Raw genomic sequence first — 10,394 nt, 5'->3', positions numbered from 1 at the left:
GGGTTGCTGGCCAGCCAAGCCTAGCCTAATCCATTAGTTCTGGGCCAAATGGGACCCGTCTCAAAAAATAAGGTAGATGGTACCTGAGGAATGACACATGAGGTTGACCTCTGCCTCCATGCACAGGTGCACCTGCATACAAATACAGCTCCTTGTGTACTGGAATAAGAGAGAGAGGAGAGAGAGAGAGAGAGAGAGAGAATGAATGTATTTTTACATTTTTCCAGTAGCTAGAAGTGTCCTGAAAGAGTAAACTTTTTTTTTTTTTTGGTCTTTTTGAGACAGGGTCTCTCTATAGCCTCACCTGGCCTGGAACTCACTATGTAGACCAGCTTGGCCTTGAATTCACAGAGATCTGCCCGCCTCTGCCTCCTGAGTGCTAGGATTAAAGGCATGCCCCTTTGTGATAATTCCATGAGAGCACTCATGGTAAACATTTACCTCAGATTTCCATGAAGGAAAGTAGAGCCACAAGGTCATTCAGAGGCAGCTAGGAGAGAGCCTGACTGCAGATCCCCTCTCTGTGACAGCAGATCCCTGCTCTGTGACCATTTTTTTTTCTTGGACAAGTTGCTGAACACCTCAGAGCTGAATTTTCTTCTGTTTGGAATGTTATATGTTCAAACTTCACTTTGGACGAGCATGGCACCTGGGGTATAATTATGGAGTCCTCATTTTTGTCTGTCATTGAGCTGTTATATTTCTTACTGGGGCCTGTCCCTTCCTTTCCCCTAGTCACTTCTATGGAAGGAATGAACCTCCCCTTAGTGATCAATATGCCTGCCCCTGCATAGCTAGTAACTTTAACCTGCATTCAAGGTTATTTTACTTTCCCACCCTGCCACAGGCAGCTTGCCTACCATGGAAGAAGTCACCTGTGTTTGACGTTTCTCTCTGCCCCCTCCCCCATCTTTCACTTCTACCCCTCCCCTAGACCTTGACCCCCATCTTGCTAAGTCTGGTCTCTGGCTACACCCAAATGGTCTGGAGAAAGAAGAGTAAAAGAGGAACAGAAACATTTTACTTGGTGGTGCTTGTCAAGAACTGGTTTTCTCTGATGGTAGCTCACATCTAAAGCTGGGTCCATGGGTGGGGGGACGAGGGTGGTGAGTCCCTTAAGATCTGCCATCCTATTTCCTATCACCCATGTCCCCCAAAAAGCCAGTTTTCAGGAGATCTCTCAATTATTGCTCCTTTGAGAAGAGTTGAGTATGTCTGAATTCCAGACGGTCCCTGGTCCCTACCTCAGCCTCTGGGCATCTGATGATATTTCAGTCTTTATTTTACTAAGCTCTTTCTATGCCCTTTCCTCTTGAGTGGGAGATCAAAGGCATCTTCAACAGCTCCTTTGAACACTTACTCATACCAGTTCCATGGGCAACAATGGCAAGTCACTTGTTCCCATAAATACTAGAAATCACAGCCCTGGGTGTTGTTACTCCTTCATAGGGAACACAGCATGCTATCTGAGAATTTCCAGGCTTGTTACCTCTAGGTTATTTATTTTTATTTTTACTTTATGTATATGAATGTTTTGCTTGTATATATGTAAGTGCAGCTATGTTGTGCGCTGCCGGAGAAGGCCAGAAGAGGGTATCAGATTCCCCTGGAACTGGAGTTATAGATGTTTTTTAGCTACCATGTGGGTGCTGGAATTGAACCTGGGTCCTCTGCAAGAGCAGTGTTCTTAACTGCTGAGTCATATCCCCAGCCCCTCCAGGTTACTTCTTAAAACCCCTGTCTCTTGACCTAAAAAGGGAGGGAATTGCTCTCTCTTATGTATGAGGAAGGTCAGAGTACCTCAACAGCTCTCTCTGAAAGTGCTCTTCCGAACCCTTCTCCCATCTTTTCTAAGACCTGCTGTGTCGGTTAGACACCCTGAATTTGGAGGGAGACTGCTGTCCTTGTGCATCTTGCTTTATGTTGCTCTTACTTTGGAAGTGTCTGATTATACCAGCTGTCTCATATTAATTTGTTATTTCATGAGAGATACTAATTTTTAATTATTATGTAGAAAATTATGTTCGAACACTTTACTTGAGTACATGAAAAAACAAAACAAACAAACAAAAAACCAAAAAACCAAGAGCACATTCTCCCAAGTAGTGAGTTAACTTTAAAGGAAACAAATGGGCCATTGAAATGGCTTGGAACTTAGAGGCACTTGCTGCCAAACCTGATGACTTGAGTTCTATCCTGGAACTCATATGGTAGGAGAGAACTGACTTCCAAGTTGCCCTCTGACCTCTGCATTCATGTGATGGCACCCCCCCCACATAAATAAATGTTTAAATTATTTAATTAAAAGAAACCATCACGAATATTTTAAAAAAAAGCAGCCTTTATCAAGACAAACCTGAAGTCACTCCAGCAAGCAAGAGTGTAAGGCTTTTGTAGCCAAGCTGAGCCGAGAGCTCATGAGGCTGGAATGAGCCCCGGTAAAGCCTCAAAGGCATGCACAGGTGTATTATGGGATGCGTATTGTTTTGAGTGGCTTTGTGTGGCGCAAAACAAACCAAACTTTGAGCTGGACGTCTGCTCTGCTTCTTATCTGTTTGTTGGTATTTTGTTTTCTTCTTGTGTCATGTTTTATTTTGTTTTGTGTTGGTTTTGGTGCTGAGGATTGAACCGGGACCTTGTGTGTGCCAGGCAAGCACTTTACCACTGAGCTACATCTCAGCCTAATTTGAACTACTTCTTGGCAAAATATGCCTAACTTAGGAGAATCTTTACCCTTTCTGAGTCTTCATTTTCCCGGTCACAAAGCTCGGCCATGCTTAGGAGTTTCTTTCATACACTATGGTTCAAATTGTGAAAGAATGAGCAGATGTGTGGGAATGTGAGGGAAGGACCGGCTGTGTGGGAATCTGAGGGAGGACCGGCTGTGTGGGAATCTGAGGGAGGATTGGCTATGTGGGGATGTGAGGGAGGACTGGCTGTGTGGGGATGTGAGGGAGGACCGGCTGTGTGGGAATCTGAGGGAGGATTGGCTATGTGGGGATGTGAGGGAGGACTGGCTGTGTGGGGATGTGAGGGAGGACCGGCTGTGTGGGGATGTGAGGGAAGGACTGCTACTTGGCATTTCTGAACATCCCCAAAAGGTTCAAGTCTTGATCTCTAAGCACTTTAAATGCATTGTGTCATTGGTCCTCCCAGTGCCCTACCTGGTTTATATTTTTCTTTTATAAATGCAGAAAGTGAGGCTCAAAGGTAGCCTGGTTCCAATCACATAAGAAGTAATGGAGGGAACACATTTTGAAATCTAGGTCTGTCTGGTCCCAACCTACTTGGTATCTTCTGGTTGTTGTTTAATTAATCTGTTTTCTTGATATAATTATCTAAATTATCTTTTGCTGACAGATAACCTAGAATGAGTATCTACCTTTTGTGTTTACTGGTTACTCGTGGGAGCTTATTAAGACATCATGGGTTTATAGTCTTGAAATTGTTCATTTAAGCTATTTCTCCCTGAGGGAACCACTTACTGACAAACTGTCATTTCTAACAACAAATCTAGTAACAGAACTAGTAACCTGCACAACCTATCATCACTGGCTACCCAGAAAACAATCAAATAAGGTAGCTCAGCAAATGGACTCCAAACAAGCCTGGATTTGAATCCTAAGTGTGAGGTTCAGTCATAGCTGTGAGACCTTAGGTAGACTTGTCTAAGTCACAGCTGTGGCTTCTGTGAATCTCCACTTGACTCTGCATTTTATAAGAAATGAGATAGTGGATGGGCAAGGGCATGGCAAATGTTCACTGAGTGTTAGTGTCTGCCATAGCATGTTGAGAGGGTACATGGAAGTAATCTTGTAAACCAAAGTATATAGGGCAACAGGCTTAGTACACAGGAGGATGATTTATAAAGGATGTGGTCCATGGGCCACATGTGGTTCAGGTTAGGTATGAAGACAGCACAACACAAAATTGCAAACTTACTAAAAAACATTATGAGATTGGCTTTTGTCTTTTTTAACGGGGTGAGGCTAACTCAGTTATATGGTTATCAAGAGTGAACTTTGTACATAACAGTATCGTGTCACAATGTCCAAAGGTTGGGCCCCTGGGAGCACAAGTCAAATTTAATGTCTCAACATATGATGAATTCTCCTAAAATCTGTTTTCTTTTGAGCCTGGCTACTTTATCCCCTGACAGGAGATTCTGGGCAGTACTTTAGCATGGGAAAGTCCTGCCTTCTGGGCATGGAGCAAAAGAATCAGGAGTCTCTGTCACCTTCCTCTGCCATCCTGGGGAGATAGGTCCAGAGAGGATTGGGGAAAAGAATGATTTAAATAGGATGAGGTAAGGGACAACCTTGGGATTCAATTTAAAGAGTCTGAGACATTCAAGGAAAAAAAGACAACTGTTTCTAACTGTTCTTGATGAACTCTTTACGTTCCTGGCTTAACTGTGTTCTCTAGAAACAGCTCAAAGCAGTATCGCTGTGCTCACGCCCGAGTGGGTGTGCAGTACAGTAGAGCAGAGCGAGTGGGTGGGACATGATACCAGAAAGGTGAAAGAGTTAATACAGTGCGTTGCCAACTGGCCAGGTAGGGCAGATCTCACTATATAGTCCAGGCTGGCCTTACCTCACAACCCTCCAGCCTTACCCTCTGGAGTGTTGGAATTGAAGGCTTATGCCCCATGCCTGGCACAGCTTCTTAAAATTCTACTGGTCCATTGCCCAAGCAGACTAACACCAAGGAGGCCAGATAGAAGGGAGAGTGCAGAAGATGCCTGTGTCCATTCCTTCCCTTCTGCCCCTTCTTTCAGCATACACATGGAGAGTTAACTCTCCCACAGTGGTGGCTTGTATGATCTAGCCCCTTTGGGCAGTTGCCAGGAAAACCAGACACAGGCTCCAGGATATGCTCCTCTGGGAGCTGAAAGTGGTAAAGGAGCCAGAGCCTGCATAAGCCACATGGCTTGCACACAGGCACCAGAGCCACCGTGGCCTTTCTGCACTATGTGGTGGAGACCACACAAAAGCCAGGTCCTCCCTTCTGTGGTATTAGAAGAAAAGGTGGTGGCAGTTGGGGCCTTCCCAGGTATGGATGCCTGAGTTCTGGGTGGTAAAACCTGGGATTTCTGGAAACTGAGTCTCTAACTATATTTTCTAGATTATCTTCTTTTTCATCTAAGATGCACCTTATGTTGAAAGTGCCATGCATACTTCTATTCCACTTGGCAACTGCCAGCAGGTCCACTTTTCTCAGTAAGATATTTTCTTGGGGGCTGGAGAGATGGCTCAGCAGTTAAGAGAACTGGATGCTCTTGCAGAGGACACGGGTTTGGTTCCCCATATCCACATGGCAGCTAACAACCATCCATAGCTCCAGTTCTAGGGGATCTGGTGCCCTCTTCTGGCCTCTACGGTATTGCATACATGTGGTAAACATAATACATGCAGGCAAAAAACTCATATCCATAAAATAAAAATAAATAATTCAAACTTTTAAAAGCATTTTCTTAAGAATCACAGCCTCCTAATCTTATGAATATACCCCAGCATTTTAATAGTGTTTCTTCAGGTTTTTTACATTAATTTATTGTGTGGATGTATGTGTGTGTATGCATGTGGGCACATGTATGCCACAGCACACATGTGGAGGTAAGAGGACAACTTGTAGGAGTCAGGTCTCTCTTTCTATTATGTGGGTTCTGGGAATCAAAGTCAGGCCAACAGACTTGGCAGAAGCACCTTTACCCACAGAGACATCTCACTGGCTTTCAACAGTGTTTCTTAACACTAAGAATTTGCCATCAACTCCAATTAGGCACTTTTTAAAAAGAATTATATAGTTAGAATCAGCTTCTAGGCCTAGCAGGGAAAACAGAGGCGTGTCACTGTCTCATCTAATCTACTCTTTTCTGCTCTTTTTTATTTTTATTTTGAGACACATAATCCAATTATTTTATAGTCAATAAAACTAATCTTTCAAAAAGGTAACCGTTTTTTAACTTTATGTATATGAATGTTTTCCCTGCATATATGTAAGTGTACACATGTGTGCAATACCCACAGAAGCCACAGGAGAGAATTGGGGCCTCTGGAACTGGAGTTACAGACAATTGTTAGGCCCCACGTGGGTGCTGGGAACTAAACCCAGGTCCTCTGCAAGAGCAGCCAGTGCTCTTAACTGCTGAGCCATCTCTCCAGTCCCAAGAGGGCAAGAGATTTGCCCAAGTCGTTTAGCAGTACCAGAGTCATAACCAACACACAACCAAAGCTGAAGCTCCCCTTTTCCCCCAACCCCCAAACCCTGCACAGGCTTCTGCTAGGCTGTTTAGGTGACTAGATGAAAGGCTAAGCACACTGCACTTCTCCTTTTACTCCCCTTAGCCCGTGTTGTGTGATTTCTGTCTTACTTCTCTTTTCTTTTGTTGCTCCTTTCCTGTTCTCAGCCCTGTGACCCTAATTTAAGTTCTTCATGATTTCTGTTTTATCCTTCACTGTAACTCACGTCCCAAACTACTCCTGCCTCCAGTTAATTTGAATCGCCCCTGGCAGATTCACATTGAAGCACAGACTCTTCATGGAAGATTCTAGTTCCCTGAACTTTCAGGCCCTTCTGTCCATAGCACTTTGAGGGACAAGGCCTTCAAAGAGAACCCACTAGCCAGTTTCTCCTCACGTCCACGTGCACTGACATTGCTGATCATGGTGGGTTTGCTCCAGATTCTATTCCTTTGACTACATTATTATTGTTTGCCAATTTTAGTTAAACACAGGGAACTTAGGTAGACTGTGTTTTTAACATTCTAGATGAAAAATTTTAAATGCTTGATTTCTTTTAAATTTGTTTTCTTTTTTTAATATTTAATAACTATATGATTAGAAGCTTTTCACTACAGCTTTAACATATTCAGTAACACACTCCAGAGCAAGAGTACATCTCTTTCACAAGTGAGTGCAAGTTTCTAGGTTCACAGTTGAATTAATAGAGTTATATATTATTCAACTCAGTATAAGCCATATAAGACATAAAATTGGATGAGTTTTTAACCTTTAAAAAAGATCTCCATTTCATTTTAGAATATATTGTTCCTTGCAGACAGACTCATTGTTTTTGCTACTAACACTGAGATGTTGGCACACGCATCTCTAATCTGTATGTATCTGATTATTGCTAGACATAATTGGTTGCACTTGGATCCTTGGCACCTGTGTATGTCTATAAAGTCATCGGGCAGATTTCACTGGTACTGTTTATCACCTCTGCTAATTAGCGTGACATAAATTTCCATGCTTCCCCCTCAAATACAATACATTAAAAAAATTGATTTGTGTGTGTGTGTGTGTGTGTTTGTGTGTATCACACAGAATATCCCAAAACGTATCACTCGACTATACACCCACTTCCCAGATAGCACCTTTCCATAGTCTCCCTCCCCCCACTAGAGCCCTTATACTCTGATATTCCTGCTACTGTCTGCTGTGTTTTCAGCCGCCCCCCAGCCGTTCTCCACTACTTGCCCTTCTGGTGAATCTAGTCAGCCTATCTAGAGGCCTTTGTTTTAGGAGGGTCAGCTGTTCCTCATCTAGCAGTAATCAGTTGTCAGTATTCCTTTAGATAAGATTGGGATTTGCTGTTCAATTTCCCAGTTCTATGCTGGGTTACTATCTGGGAATCCCTTTGGCCACCCTGGCCAACAACTCAAAAGAAGGTATCACCTGTCTGGCATTGTTGCTTGTTATGTAGTCTTTAGCTATAAATATGGACTCTTAAAAATTATATTGGCCCCTTTAATCTTTGGTTATACTTTCCTTTTGGGTGTTTAAGAGATAAACCAATTTCTTTTTACTCTGAAGGTCATTTGAGGATCTGTTCCTCAGGGGTCACATGGGCTTGGGAAGAGCCCCTGGCTCCTTTCTTTTACCAGTTCTGCCAGTCTGAAGATAAGTCAAAGGTCCTGCTCGACCATGGTTGGTTTCACTTGGAAGCATGGAGGAAATGATTCCTCTGTGTTGACCCTCCTCTTTGTAGACTGGACACTGGTTCAAGTCCATCTGGTGGGGTTGCCTCAGCTTCTTCAATCAAGAGGACAGGTGACCCAAGACCATTATAGGACCTTTTGAGAGATGCTCATAGTCCCCTGGAACTGGTCGACCTAGGAGGACAAGGAGCAAAAAGTGTCCTTTATGTCCCTCTGACCAAATTATTATAGGCCTCAAAGTATGTCTGTTAAACACCCAAGAAGGTTAGTTCCACCAGTTTGGTACTTTTAATTACTGTGTGTCATGTAGATAAATCTTGGGCAAAGACCAATTGTTCTCAGATAAACCTTACCTAGACATATATTTATTGATCTGTTATGTATAATTTGTCAGTAGGTTGTAGGAGTAATATGGTTCCCTCTGGTTTTCAAAACTAGCTAGGCATTGTTTATCTCTCACATTCTCTCACCCCTCCATTATGGTTTTCCCACTTAAGGTGCCCCCATTTTCCCCCTTTCTCCCTTACTAATACCCTTCTCCTATGGCCCTACCTCACTTGAGCTCCTAATTTCCCTTTTATCCCCTAGGTTCCTTGTATACCTTTCCCTCCCCCATCCCTTAAACAAACTGAATTTTTAGCCATATCTCCCTTATTAAGGCCCATTTCCTACTGTTCGTCTCTTTCAGGTTCTTTCTTTTCCTTTACCTCCCTGGTTCCTTTCCATTGCCCTGGTTCCTATAGTTATATCTGGTTACATACTCACCAGGGTTTGGTTCTAGGAGCCACATATGAGGGAGAACATATGTTGATTTTTTTTCTGAGTCTTTGTTACTTCACTTAGTATAACAGTTTCTAGTTCCATCCATTTACCTGAAAATTTCATGAGTTCATCTTTCTTTACTGCTGCGTAAAACTCCATCCTATAAATGAACCACATTTTCTTTATCTACTCGTCAATTGAGGGACACTTAGGTAGCTTCCATTTCTTAGCTATTGTGAAAAGAGCAGCAATAAACATGGATGTACAAGTGTCTCTGCAATAGGATGAGTTCTTTGGGTATATGCCAAGGAGTGGTATAACTGGGTCAAATGGTAGGTTCATTTGTAGTGTTTTAAGAGTTCTCCACACTGCTTTCCATAAGAGTTGAACAAGTTTGCAGCCCCACCAGCAGTGGATGAGTGTTCCCCTTTCCCCACATCCTTTCCAACATTTGGTATCATTTGTTCTCTTGATCTTAGCCAGTCTGACTGGGGTAAGATGAAATCTTAAAGTGGTTTTAATTTGCATTTCCCTGATTATTAGTGATGTTGAACATCTTTTAAGATCCTTCATAGCCATCTTTACTTCTTCTTTTGAGAACTCTGTTCAGCTCCTTAGCCCATTTTTAACTGGGTTGCTTCTTGTCTTGGTTCTCTGTGTTTTGGGTTCGTTATAAATTCTGGTTATTAAACCTCTGTCAGATGTGTCACTGGTGAAGATTTTCTCCCATTCTGTGGGTTTTCTGTTTGCTTCCTTGGTTGTCTCCTTTGATGTACAGGAGCTTTTTAGTTTAATGGTGTCCCATTCGTATAATTCTTGCCTTGTTTCCTGAGCAATTGATGTCCAGTTTAGAAAAATCCTTTCCTACACCTATATCTTGGAGGTTTTCCCTAATGTTTTCTTCTAATAGTTTCAGAGCTCCAGGCTTTACATTGAGGTCTCACTATTTGCTGAACATGCTGTCTTTCCTCCAGTTAATGTTCTTGGCCCCTTTGTCAAATATCAGGTGGCTAAAATTGTATTTACTCATATTTGGTTCTTCAATTTTGTTCCATTGATCTATGGGTCTATTTTTGTGCCAGTTCTGTGTTGTTTTTATGACTATAGCTCTGTAATACAGCTTAAAATCTGGTATAGTAGTCCCTCTGGCATTGCTCTTAGTGATCAGGGTTGTTTTGGCTACCCGAGGTCTTTTGTACTTCCATATGAATCTTAGGATAGTTTTTCCAATTCTGTGAAAAATGTCATGGGGATTTTGATTGGCATTGCATTGAATCTATAAATGACTTTTGGTAGGATGGTCATTTTCACAATATTAATTCTTCCAATCCATGAGCAAGGGACATCTTTCCATATTCTGATGTCTTCCCCAATTTCTTTCTTTAAAGATTTAAAATTTTCATTGTAGAGCTCTTTAATGTCTTTGGTCAGGTTTATTCTGAGATATTTTATTATTTTTTTGCAGCTATTGTGAAGGGGAGTGTTTCCATGTGATCTTTCTCTTATTGCTTGTTATTGGTGTATAGAAAGGCTATAGACTTTTGTAGGTTAACTTTGTAACCTGCCACTTTACTGAATGTGTTAATAATTTCTAGGAGTTTGCGTGTGGAATTTTTGGCGTCCCATAGATATAATATCATATCATCTGCAAAAAGGATAATTTGATCTCTTCTAATTATCACTCCTTTAA

The 10,394-nt window shown here is 42.2% G+C and overlaps 1 protein-coding gene across 1 annotated transcript in view; it reads left to right on the top strand.

Moving 5' to 3' along the window:
- Positions 1 to 10,394, top strand: part of Col6a6 (collagen type VI alpha 6 chain) — a 125,264-nt gene that overhangs the window by 15,183 nt on the left and 99,687 nt on the right. The gene's annotated exons all lie outside the window — the stretch shown is intronic.

The sequence above is a fragment of the Nannospalax galili genome, unplaced genomic scaffold, assembly GCF_000622305.1.
Source record: "Nannospalax galili isolate Female #2095 unplaced genomic scaffold, S.galili_v1.0 scaffold369, whole genome shotgun sequence".
NCBI lineage: Eukaryota > Metazoa > Chordata > Mammalia > Rodentia > Spalacidae > Nannospalax > Nannospalax galili.
Note: the sequence above shows the minus strand (reverse complement) of the source record. Positions and strands in the feature narration are given on the sequence as shown.